The following is a 13,766-nucleotide window of genomic DNA, read 5'->3' as shown; positions in this document are numbered from 1 at the left end:
AAGAAGAGAGAGAACAAGGAATTGAAAATCTTATTGAAGATGTAATAACTAAAATCTTCTTTAACCTGGTGAAGGAAATAGACATAAAATCTGGGAAGCACACCGAGTCTCAAACAAGATAAACTTTAAGAAGACTACACCAAGACACAAAATAACTAATGACAAAAAGAGAATCTTAAAGACTGAAAGAGAAAAGCAGTTATGTATAAGGGAGCTCCCATCCGAATAACAGCTGACTTCACAACAGAAACTTGACAGACTATGAGGAATAGAAAAAATATTCAAAGTAAAGAAAGACAAAAATCTACAATCAAATAACTCTACCCAACAAAGCTATCATTTCAAATCAAAGAAAAGATAAAGAGCTTCCCAGACAAGAAAAAATTAAAGAAGTTCATGACCCTGAAACTAGTTTTACAGGTTATGTTAAAGGGAATTCTTTAAGGATATAAGAAAAGATAAGAAATATAAATAAAAAAAATAGAGAACAGAAAAATATTCTCCCTAACAAAGGATATGACTAAGTAAAAGTGGACCAACTATCTATAAATGTAGTAGAGAGGATAAAAAGAAAAAGTAGGAAGATTATATTTAATTACAATAATAAATTAAGAAGTACACACAAATATACATATGAAGGGGCCCTGGCCGGTTGGCTCAGCGGTAGAGCGTCGGCCTGGCGTGCAGGAGTCCTGGGTTCGATTCCTGGCCAGGGCACACAGAAAAGGCACCCATTTGCTTTTCCACCCATCCCCCTCTCCTTCCTCTCTGTCTCTCTCTTCCCCTCCTGCAGCGAGGTTCCATTGGAGCAAAGATGGCCTGGGCACTGGGCTCTGTGGCCTCTGCCTCAGGTGCTAGAATGGCTCTGGATGCAACAGAGCAACGCCCCAGAGGGGCAAAGCATTGCCCCCTGGTGGGCATGCCGGGTGGATCCTGGTTGGGCGCCTGCGGGAGTCTGTCTGACTGCCTCCCCATTTCCAGCTTCGGAAAAATGGAAAAAAATATATATACATATGAAGGAAAAAATAACAAAAACGTAAGTGTGGCAGGGAGAGTGTAAAGCCAGCAGCCGTGGCCAGGGCCACTATCACAGCAGCCTTCTGGCCCATGCAGGTTCGCATTGGATTCGGACAGTTGGTAAAGAAACCATGGAGCCAAAAACTGGTGGGCCATAGCCTTTAATCCTACCTTGCACCCGGCAGGCAAGTAAAAACATACACTGGGCTCCAAAACCCAGTCACACTCAGTGCTCACAAAGCCACTGACTTATCCGAGTTTCCTAGAATCAAAGGTTTCTAGCTCACCAACCTTATTCTCCTCAGTTCCCCATTTCCTTCCTTATCCCAGATACAAACTCTACACAGACTGGCATCTCACTCAGTACTCCGCCATCTTGGCTGCTTCTCCTGGCCTACTCCACGTGGCCTCCTTCCGCTGCTGGCTCTACTTTCTCTGCTCTCTCATGCTAACCTCAGGAACCAAGAAACCAAGTCCCGTTTTGCCCCCATTTTATAGTGTAGCTTCACAACCTTTAATCCAATATACAAAGTAGGGAAGTCTCCAACCCAAAGTCACCTTCTGAGGCATGATTGGATTGCACCACCCCACATCAAAAAGGGTAGGAAAGGCTTAATCCCAAAACCAAGCCCCAGGCTACAAGGATTCCGCCTGCCTTTAGCCCACCCCAACACACATTAATATCACCTGGGCGACGGCTTCCTCGTGTTATCTTTAACAAAGTGAGCATAATACATTTTATCTGCCCAACAGAGAGTAAAAATTGTAGTGATTTTAGAATGTGTTTGAACTTAATTGACGTTCCATTTAAAATGGAATGTTATAAACATAGCTTGTTTTATATGAAGTACACAGTAACCACAAACCAAAAATATGTACAAAATATGCAGAAAATAAAGAGAAAGAAATTTAAACATATCATCATATATTGTAAATTCATCAATATACAAAAGAGAAAAGGATAAAAAAGAAACAAAGAAAACTACAAAACAATCAGAAAACAATAAATGAAATGGCAATAACTATGTACCCATTAATAATTACTTTAAGTGTAAGTGTATTGAAATCTCAAATCAAAAAACATAGGGTGGGGAAAGGGATCTAAGATGAGAAATTTCACCCACCTTCTCCTAGGACCAAACTGGAATTACCACTGAAATATAGAAAAATCAGCCTGAATAACCAACTGAATACTAATGAAACAGAAGTCTTATATACAAGGATTTACAGAACAAGCCACATCAAGACTGGTAGGAAAGGTGGGAACAGGAAAAGGGCTGGCCATGCACCCTATTGTGATGGCTGTGAGTCCAGATGTATATCTCAGCTACAAAGTTCCTTCCTAAGAAACATGCAGGCTCAACCTCATACCAGGTTATCCAGTTCAGAACACCACTACCAGGAAGGGGAGCGCACATAGTATCTAGTTGTGAAAACCAGTGGAAATTCTTTCTACCGGGAAGAAGTAAAAGCTTGCTAAAATCTCAGGTGTCCCCTTAAAAAGCCAGTGCACAAAATCTCATTCTCAGAATTTCACTGTAAAAGCTAGCAGGGAAGGGGTTGTTAGAGCAGACTAAAGTCATAAGAGGAAAAAGTGGGTTGTGTGGCTCCAGGAGGAGAGCTGAAAGAACAATGACCGGGATCCCTGTGCTTCCTCCCATCTACACACAGATGTCATCTTCTTGGGTTCAGCACTCTCATACAGTATCAGCCTGGGGAAATGAAATAGCCCCAGCTTACCAATTCCCTATTCCCTTCTCCTGATGAGCTCATGCCCTTAAAAAAAAAAATCAGCTGCCTGAACCCATGATGTAGAGGTCCATGCAAAATCAAAAGGGTGTCAGAGACTGAGTTGTTTGATTCTGGAATAGGGGCCATTTCACTTCCTCTTCAGAGTCTAACATATGGGCCCCCCATATAGGAGATCCACTAGTGCCTCCCTTCCAATTCCCATGCAAGGGTTCTGAGAAGTTCTGGGCATAATTCAGGAAAGACTGAGTTATGTGGCTCTAGAAGGGGGTCCATTGTACACTTGCATGCCCAACAGTGCAAAGCCCTCCTTCACATGGTTAAATCTTGGCCACCTTAATAGGAAGAGAAAGAAACATGCCCCCCCAAATAAAAAAACAGAAGAAACCTCAATGAAAAGAACTAAATGAAATGGAGGCAAGCAATGTACCAGATATAAAGTTAAAGAAAATTGTTATAAGGATGCTCAAGTAACTTAGTGAAAACTTCAACAGCTTAAAACAGAAATCATATATAAAAAAATCAGTGATTAATAATGCAATATTGGAAATGAAGACTACACTACAAGAAGTCAATGGTTAATTAGATGAAGCAAATGACTGAATTAGTGTTTTAGAAAATAAGGTAGCAGAAAATATCAAATCAAAACAGCAGCAGCAAGAAAAAAATAAAAATTAAAAATAATATTTTCAGGGGTCTCTGGGACTTTATGAAGTATAACAACATCTCATCATAAAGATACCTGAAATAAGAGAGAGCAAGTAAAAAAATCAATTACTTATTTGAAGAAAATAATGACTAAGTTTTTTTCTAATCTGGTGAATAAAAAACAAAACAAAACACAAGACTAGGAAATGCAGAGAGGCCAAAAATGACCACAAACAGGTCCACACCATAGCACATTATAATTTAAATGCCAAACATTAAAGACAAAGAGAGAACCTTAAAAGCAGAAAGAGAAATACCGTTACTAACAAAAAAACTCCTATAAGACTGTCAGCTGATTTCTTAACAGAAATATTTCAGGTCAGAAAATTGGCACACTATATTCAAAGTAATGAAAAACAAGGATATACTGAGATTACTCTATCCAACAATGCTAATATTCAAAATTGAAAAAGAAATAGCTTGCCAGACCAGAAAAAGCTAAAGGAGTTCATTAGCACCAAACAAGTATCACAAGAAATGTTAAAGGGTCTTCTTTAAGAAGAAGAAGAAAGAAAAAAGAGACATAAATATGAATAATAAAATGGCAAAAATAATACTTATTAATAATCAATTTAAATGTAAGTTGATTAAATGTTCTGATCATACTGTGTAGGGTAGCTAAATTAATTTTTTAAAAGTCCATATAAATTCTGTGTATAAAAGACATACTTCAGAATGAAAGACATACACAGACTGAAAATTAATGATAGAAAAAGATAATTTATAAAAATGAAAAATAATAAGCTTGGGTAACAATACTTATAACAGACAAAATAAAACTTATAACATAGGTTAAGAGACAAAAGACAGTACATAATGATAATGGGTACAATCCAACAAGAGGATACAACTATTGTAAACATATATCCACCCAACACAGGAGCAGTTAAATATATAAAGCAAATCTTTGTAGATATAAAGGGAGATATTGACAATAATACAGTAATAGTAGGGAATTTAACACCCCATTGACATAATTGTATAGATCTCCCAGACAGAAAATCAACAAGAAAACAGCAAACTGAAATGACCCACTAGACCAGATAAACTTGTAATTTTTAGAACAATCTAACTCAAAGCAGCAGAATATCTATTTTTTTCAAATTCACATTAACCATTTTCTAAGATAGACCCCATGTTATGTCACAAAAGCAGTCTAAATAAATTTAAGATTGAAATTATATAAAGCATCTTTCCTGACCATAATAATATACACTAGAAATCAATTGCAAAAAAAAAAAATCTTAAAGAAGGAAACACATGGAGACTAAATAAGATATTATTAAGCAATAAATAAGTTAATGATGAGGTCAAATGGGAAATAAAGAAATATCTTGAGACAAATTAAAGTGGGAACACAACAAACCAAAACTTATGGACATAGCCAAAGCAGTTCTAAGAGAAAAATTCATAGCTTTACAAGCCTACCTCAAAAAATAAAGAAACAAACAAAAACTTAAGTAAATAATCTAACCTTACACCTAAATAACCCCCCAAATAAAACAAACAAAAAACCCAAAATGTGTAGAAGAAAGAAATAATAAAATTTAGAATGGAAATAAACAAAATAGTCTAAAAAACCAGATAGAAGGTGACGGAAGACAATTTGACTTTGGGTGAGGGGTATGCAACATAATCAAATGTCAAAATAATCTGGAGATGTTTTGTCTGAACATATGTACCCTGATATGTCAATGTTGCCCCATTAAAACTAATAAAAAAATAAAATAAAAAAACACAAGACAATATATCAATGAAACAGAGCTGTTTCTTTGAAAAGGTAAACTAGATTGATAATCTTTTAAACAGATTCATTTAAAGAAAGGACATAAATAAATAAAATCAGGAGTGACGTCACGGAAATGGTGCGGTGAGCAGCGCATACGACAGATCTCCCCAAAATCTCAACAAATTTGTCAATTAGAAACAGAAAAATTTATCTTCGGAGTATTCCGGAGTTCCACACACACTGAAGGCAACAGGGCTGTTATCATTTGAATCTGAGAGACCGGACAGAGCTGAGGGTGCGGAGGAAGCTAACTACCGCTCCGACGTTCATTCAACCCAAGGAGGGAGTGTGCCTTTGGTGAGTCAACCCACGCATGCAACTGCCCACCCACACTCGGGGAGCAACAGCCTGCGCGCTGTGAGCAGCTGCCTGCGTGCTGTGAGAAACCGCACGTGCGCCCCGCGCCCCAGTCCGGATGCAGAGCGAGCTCCCCTGCGCTGCGAGCGTCCCCAGCAGCCCGCGCACTGTGAGCGATCGTCCCCAGCCACCGGCATGCCCAGAGTACCCCACTTGCCCGCACACCCAGAGTGCCCCATTCTCCCGCGCGCCCAGTGCACCCCAGCCGCCAGCAGCAAGGCAAGCCGGAAGGGCGCCAAAGCTATCTTCCCTACGCGGGAGCTTCTCTCCGTGGGCGGGGCACCTCACCCAGCCATTCAAGCTAACAATCAAGTGTTGGGGGAGGGGTGTGCAGGCAGCTTGAAATCCTTTCTAGAGCACAGCTGCGGATCCAATCACTGAAATTAGCTTAACCCACAGTCTGCGCACCTCCCAACTGACCAACGGGGCTCTAATTGATAAGATCTCTCTCAGTTTAGTGATCCAAGACAAGAGGCATGATATTTTTTAGTGCCTCTTGCCAAAGGGGCGGGGGCAACTTCTGATTGACAGAGCCTTCATACTCAGGGATATAGGCTAACAAGAGGGACTTGGCAGATCTATACAGCAAGCAGCGACTAATGTCTCTTCTTCCCAGCCAAAACAGGCTACAAAGTGTGGAAAGCCTAGGCTGAGTGGTCCAACTGAATGCTAGGTGCTGAACAGGCCTAGAGGCTTATTGAAAGTCACCTTGAGAACAATTGGCTCCCAGCCCCACCTGATTATGCTGGAGGCTCTGACTGCCAGAGCCTTACCCAGAGCCTTGTGCTGAGTGGGGATAGAGTGGGGATTTCCCAGCTCTTTGAGCCTCTTACTCCCCAGACAGAAGCATTGGCAGCCTCATAGCTGGATCACCAGGCTGCCAATTAAGGAAGGGGAGAATAGGAGAGAGGCTCCAGGAAAGCAAATACTCTCATTGTTGGACCTTGCAAACGCCAAAAAGCCTTGACTACCAATGAGAATAAAGCCAATTATATGACATTGCCATAGAATCCCATCAACTGCAAATCCCTACCTAAGTGTGACACAGGGGCAGAGCCTGAGGTACAGAGTCACCGACCAGGAAGAGGGAGAGAAAAGAAAAAGGAAAAAGTTAACCTCTCAAAATCAAGAAAAATCCACAGACTTTATAACTTGTTCCACTATTTTTTCATTGTTGTTGTTTGTTTCTTTTATCTTCTTGCCTTTATTATTATTATTTCTATTTCCTCCACCTTGGTCCTTTTATTCTCTGCCCATCTTATTCTTCCCTTTTCTTGAACTACACTACCCATAAGTGTTACATTTTGTTTCTTTTCTTTGTCCTTACTCTCATTTAGGGTTACACTCCAAAACCCTTAACTCTCACTCTCTCCCCTTTTGTTTTTTTTTCTTTTCCTTTTTTCTTTCTTTGTTTTTCCCTTTTTCTTATTTCTCCCTCTCTATTCGTTTCTTCTTTTCTCCTTTTACTTTTCCTCCAATTCAATCCTCAATCACGAACAAATTATTGAATTTGGGACTCAAGTTTTTTTTGTTTTTGGTTTTGGTTTTTTGTTTGTTTGTTTTTGTGGCATTTTGGGTGCTTTTTACTTAGCTTTTTAACTCATTAGTATTCCTCCCAACCCAAGGTCTCCATTGTATTTAGTCTTTGCTCCACTTAATACAACAGATTTTTACTTATTTTTTTATTTTTTTAATTATTATTTTTTTCTCCTTTTTTCTGTTTTCCTCTTATCCATCTCATTATATTTCTTAGTCGACCATCACTTACAAGCAAATCATTTTATACTTGTCCAAGGTTTTCTTTTTTTTTGCATTTTGTAGGTCCCTACTCCCCTTTTTGCCCCTCGAACACTTCAACCCAAATCAGGCCCGCCATGATAGGCAGTTTTTGTTCCATTTAGCATAATATAATTCACAGGTCATCACAATATTTCCCTAAGGAGGAGGGGAGAGGAGAGGAAGAGAAGAAAGAAAAGAGGGGGAAATAATAAATTATTACTGGTTTTTTTTGTGGGGTGTTTTTCTTTTTGCCTTTTTTTTCTTTTACCAAAATTTTTTTTTTACTTTTTATTCTTTATTAATTCTAATTAGTGCTATCAACAAGACCACCCTCAGATGCCATTAAGAAAAAGGAACTAGAATATTATGGATACAAAAGATAGAGAGGTAACAAAAATAGATGTGGGAAAATCTATGGAGAAAAAATTTAACATATTGGAAACCTTGGAGCTAAATGACAAAAAATTTAAAATAGAATACTCAGACATATACAAGAAAACACAGAAAGGCAATTTAGGGAGCTCAGAAAACAACTCAATGAACACAAAGAATATATTACCAAGGAAATTGAAACTATAAAAACAAATCAAACAGAAATGAAAAACTCAATTCACGAGCTGAAAAACAAGGTAACAAGCTTAGCTAATAGAACAGCCCAGATAGAAGGTAGGATTAGTGAAATAGAAGACAAGCAACTTGAGGCACAACAGAGAGAAGAAGAAAGAGACTCGAAAATAATAAAAAACGAGAAAGTCCTACAGGAATTGTCTGACTCCATCAGAAAGAATAACATAAGAATAATAGGTATATCAGAGGGAGAAGAGAGAGAAAATGGAATGGAGAATATACTCAAACAAATAATAGACGAGAACTTCCCAAGCCTGTGGAAAGAACCAAAGCCTCAAATTCAAGAAGCAAACAGAACACTGAGTTTTCTTAACCCCAACAAACCTACTCCAAGGCACATCATAATGAAGATGGCACAAACCAATGACAAAGAAAAAATTCTCAAGGCAGCCAGGGAAAAGAAGAGTACAACATATAAAGGAAGGCCTATTAGATTATCATCAGATTTATCAGCAGAAATTCTACAAGCTAGAAGAAAGTGGACCCCAATATTTAAAGCCCTGAAAGAGAAGAACTTTCAGCCAAGAATACTGTACCCATCAAAGCTATCCTTTAAGTACAAAGGAGATATAAAAACATTCACAAATACAGAAAAGATGAGGGAATTTATCATCAGAAAGCCCCCACTCAAAGAAATACTAAAGTGGGTTTTCCAACCAGATTCAAAGAACAAAACAAAACAAAACCACAAGTAACAGCTCCACCAAGAACACAATAAAACCAAATTTATACTGTGACAACAAAAGGAAAAAAAGGGGGGAGAGGATGGAGATTAACAGTAGCAAAGGACGATGAAGCGCAGAAATACTCATAAGATAGGGTACTACAATGAATATGGTAGGTACCCTTTTCCTTACTTAACAGTAACCACCCTTGAAAAAACCACCACAAAAACACTTGACTTAAAAAGGTAGCAACAGAGGAAAGAAGTATGGAATACAAAAAAACAAAAACATATGATAGAAAAACAAAAGAGAAGATTCAAACAAGATACAAAACTAACAGAAAGCAATTTATAAAATGGTAATAGGGAACCCACAAGTGTCAATAATTACACTAAATGTAAATGGATTAAACTTACCAATAAAAAGACACAGAGTAGCAGAATGGATTAAAAAAGAAAATCCAACTGGATGCTGCCTACAAGAAACACATCTAAGCAACAAGGATAAAAACAAATTCCAATTGAAAGGCTGGAAAACAATACTCCAAGCAAACAACACCCCCAACAAAGCAGGTGTAGCAATACTCATATCTAATAATGCTGACTACAAGACAGAAAAAGTACTCAGAGACAAAAATGGTCATTTCATAATGATTAAGGGGACACTGAATCAAGAAGACATAACAATCCTTAATATATATGCACCAAACCAAGGAGCACCAAAATATATAAGACAGCTACTTATTGACCTTAAAACAAAAACAGACAAAAATACAATCATACTTGGAGACCTCAATACTCCGCTGACGGCTCTAGATTGGTCATCCAAACAGAGAATCAATAAAGATATATTGGCCTTAAACGAAACACTAGGACACCTAGATATGATAGACATCTACAGGACACTTCATCCCAAAGCGACAGAGTATACATTTTTCTCTAGTGTACATGGAACATTCTCAAGACTTGACCATATGTTGGGCCACAAAGACAATATCAGCAAATTTAGAAAAATTAAAATTGTACCAAGCATATTTTCTGATCATAAAGCCTTGAAACTAGAATTCAACTGCAAAAAAGAGGGGGAAAAACCCACAAAAATGTGGAAACTAAACAACATACTTCTAAAAAATGAATGGGTCAAAGAAGAAATAAGCGCAGAGATCAAAAGATACATACAGACAAATGAAAATGAAAATACGACATATCAGAATCTCTGGGATGCAGCAAAAGCAGTAATAAGAGGAGAGTTCATATCACTTCAGGCCTATATGAACAACAAGAGAGAGCCCAAGTAAACCACTTAACTTCACACCTTAAGGAACTAGAAAAAGAAGAAGAAAGACAACCCAAAACCAGCCAAAGAAAGGAGATAATAAAAATTAGAGCAGAAGTAAACAAAATAGAGAATAGAAAAAGTATAGTAAAAATCAATAAAACAAGGAGCTGGTTCTTTGAAAAGATCAACAAAATTGACAAACCCTTGGCAAGACTCACCAAGGAAAAAAGGCACAGGACTCAAATAAATAAAATCCAAAATGAAAGAGGAGAAATCACCACAGACATCATAGATATACAAAAAATCATTGTAGAATACTATGAAAAACTATATGCCACAAAATTCAACAATCTAGAAATAATGGATAAATTCCTAGAACAATACAACCTTCCTAGACTGAGTCATGAAGAAGCAGAAAGCCTAAACAGACCAATCAGCAGGGAGGAAATAGAAAAAACTATTAAAAACCTTCCCAAGAATAAAAGTCCAGGCCCAGACGGTATTACTAGTGAATTCTATCAAACATTCAAAGAAGACTTGGTTCTTATTCTACTCAAAGTCTTCCAAAAAATTGAAGAAGAAGCAATACTTCCAAACACATTTTATGAGGCCAACATAACCCTCATACCGAAACCTGGCAAGGACGGCACAAAGAAAGAAAACTAAAGACCAATATCTCTAACGAATACAGATGCTAAAATACTAAACAAAATACTGGCAAATCAAATACAACAACATATTAAAAAAATAATACATCATGATCAAGTGGGATTCATCCCAGAATCTCAAGGATGGTTCAACATACGTAAAACGGTTAACGTAATACACCATATCAACAAAACAAAGAACAAAAACCACATGCTCTTATCAATTGATGCAGAAAAGGCTTTTGATAAAATACAACACAATTTTATGTTTAAGACTCTCAACAAAATGGGTATAGAAGGAAAATATCTCAACATGATAAAGGCCATATATGATAAACCATCAGCCAACATCATATTAAATGGCATAAAACTGAGGACTTTCCACCTTAAATCAGGAACAAGACAGGGTTGTCCACTCTCTCCACTCTTATTTAACGTGGTGCTAGAAGTTCTGGCCAGAGCAATCAGACAAGACAAAGAAATAAAAGGCATCCATATCGGAAAAGAAGAAGTAAAGGTATCACTTTTTGCTGATGATATGATCCTATACATCGAAAACCTGAAGGACTTCACAAAAAGATTACTAGAAACAATAAACCAATACAGTAAGGTTGCAGGATACAAAATTAACATACAAAAGTCCATAGCCTTTCTATATGCCAACAATGAAATATTAGAAAACGAACTCAAAAAAATAATCCCCTCCACGATTGCAACAACAACAACAAAAATACCTAGGAATAAACATAACAAAGAATGTAAAGGACCTATATAATGAAAATTACAAAGCATTGTTAAGAGAAATAGAAAAAGACACAATGAGATGGAAAAATATTCCTTGTTCTTGGATAGGAAGAATAAATATAATTAAAATGCCCATATTACCCAAAGCAATATATAAATTTAATGCAATTCCCATCAAAATTCCTATGACATTTTTTAAAGAAATGGAACAAAAAATCATCAGATTTATATGGAACTATAAAAAACCCCAAATAGCCAAAGCAATCCTAAGGAAAATGAATGAAGCTGGGGGCTTTACAATACCTGACTTCACACTATATTATAGGGCCACGACAATCAAAACAGCATGGTATTGGCAGAAAAATAGACACTCAGACCAATGGAACAGAATAGAAAGCCCAGAAATAAAACTACATATATATGGTCAAATAATCTTTGATAATGGGTCAACAACACACAATGGAGAAAAGAAAGCCTCTTCAACAAATGGTGTTGGGAAAACTGGAAAGCCACATGCAAAAGAATGAAACTTGACTACAGCTTGTCCCCGTGTACTAAAATTAATTCAAAATGGATCAAAGACCTAAATATAAGACCTGAAACAATAAAGTACATAGAAGAAGACATAGGTACTAAACTCATGGACCTGGGTTTTAAAGAACATTTTATGAACTTGACTCCGATGGCAAGAGAAGTGAAGGCAAAGATAAATGAATGGGACTACATCAGAATAAAAAGTTTTTGCTCAGCAAGAGAAACTGACATCAAAATAAATAGACAGCCAACTAAATGGGAAGTGTTATTTTCAAACAACAGCTCAGGGCCCTGGCCGGTTGGCTCAGTGGTAGAGCGTCGGCCTGGCGTGCAGAAGTCCCGGGTTCGGTTCCCGGCCAGGGCACACAGGAGAAGCGCCTATCTGCTTCTCCACCCCTCCCCTTCTCCTTCCTCTCTGTCTCTCTCTTCCTCTCTTGCAGCGAGGCTCAATTGGAACAAAGATGTCCCTGGCGCTGGGGATGGCTCCTTGGCCTCTGCCCCAGGCGCTAGAGTGGCTCTGGTCACGGCAGAGCGACGCCCGGGAGGGGCAGAGCATCGCCCCCTGGTGGGCAGAGTGTCGCCCCCTGTTGGGCGTGCCAGGTGGATCCCGGTCGGGCGCATGCGGGAGTCTGTCTGACTGTCTATCCCCGTTTCTAGCTTTAGAAAAATACAAAAAATAAAATAAAAATTAAACAACAGCTCAGATAAGGGCCTAATATCCAAAATTTATAAAGAACTCATAAAACTCAACAGCAAACAAACAAACAATCCAATAAAAAAATGGGAAGAGGCCATGAACAGACACTTCTCCCAGGAAGAAATACAAATGGCCAACAGATATATGAAAAGATGCTCATCTTCATTAGTTATTAGAGAAATGCAAATCAAAACTACAATGAGATACCACCTCACCCCTGTTAGATTAGCCATTATCAACAAGACGGGTAATAGCAAATGTTGGAAAGGCTGTGGAGAAAAGGGAACTCTCATCCACTGTTGGTGGGACTGTAAAGTAGTACAACCATTATGGAGGAAAGTATGGTGGTTCCTCAAAAAACTGAAAATAGAACTACCTTATGACCCAGCAATCCCTCTACTGGGTATATACCCCAAAACCTCAGAAACATTGATACGTAAAGACACATGTAGCCCCATGTTCATTGCAGCATTGTTCACAGTGGCCAAGACATGGAAACCATCAGAAAGCCCTTCAATAGAAGACTGGATAAAGAAGATGTGGCACATATACACTATGGAATACTACTCAGCCATAAGAAATGATGACATCAGATCATTTACAGCAAAATGGTGGGATCTTGATAACATTATACGGAGTGAAATAAGTAAATCAGAAAAAAACAAAAACTACATGATTCCATACATTGGTGGAACATAAAAACGAGACTAAGAGACATGGACAAAAGTTTGGTGGTTACCAGGGGTGGGGGGAGGGAGGACGCGGGAGAGAAGGAGGGAGAGGGTTAGGGGGAGGGGGAAGGGCACAAAGAAAACTAGATAGAGGGTGACGGAGGACAATCTGACTATGGGCGATGGGTATGCAACATAATTTAATGACAAGATAACCTAGACATGTTTTCTTTGAATATATGTACCCTGATTTATTAATGTCACCCCAATAACATTAATAAAAATTTATTTAAAAAATAATAAATAAAATCACATATAAAATAAGAGAAATAACAACTGACACCATAAAAATACAAAAGATTATAAAAAAATATTACAAAGAAACATGTGCCAACAATTAAACAATCTGGATAAAATAAATTCCTAGCAACATGCAATCTTCAAAAATTGAAACAAATAGAAAGAGAAAATCTAAAGAGACCATTATAACTAATAAATTGAAGC

Source organism: Saccopteryx leptura, chromosome 3 (genome assembly GCF_036850995.1).
Source record: "Saccopteryx leptura isolate mSacLep1 chromosome 3, mSacLep1_pri_phased_curated, whole genome shotgun sequence".
In the NCBI taxonomy this organism is placed as follows: Eukaryota; Metazoa; Chordata; class Mammalia; order Chiroptera; family Emballonuridae; genus Saccopteryx; species Saccopteryx leptura.
This window is presented reverse-complemented; position numbering follows the sequence as displayed.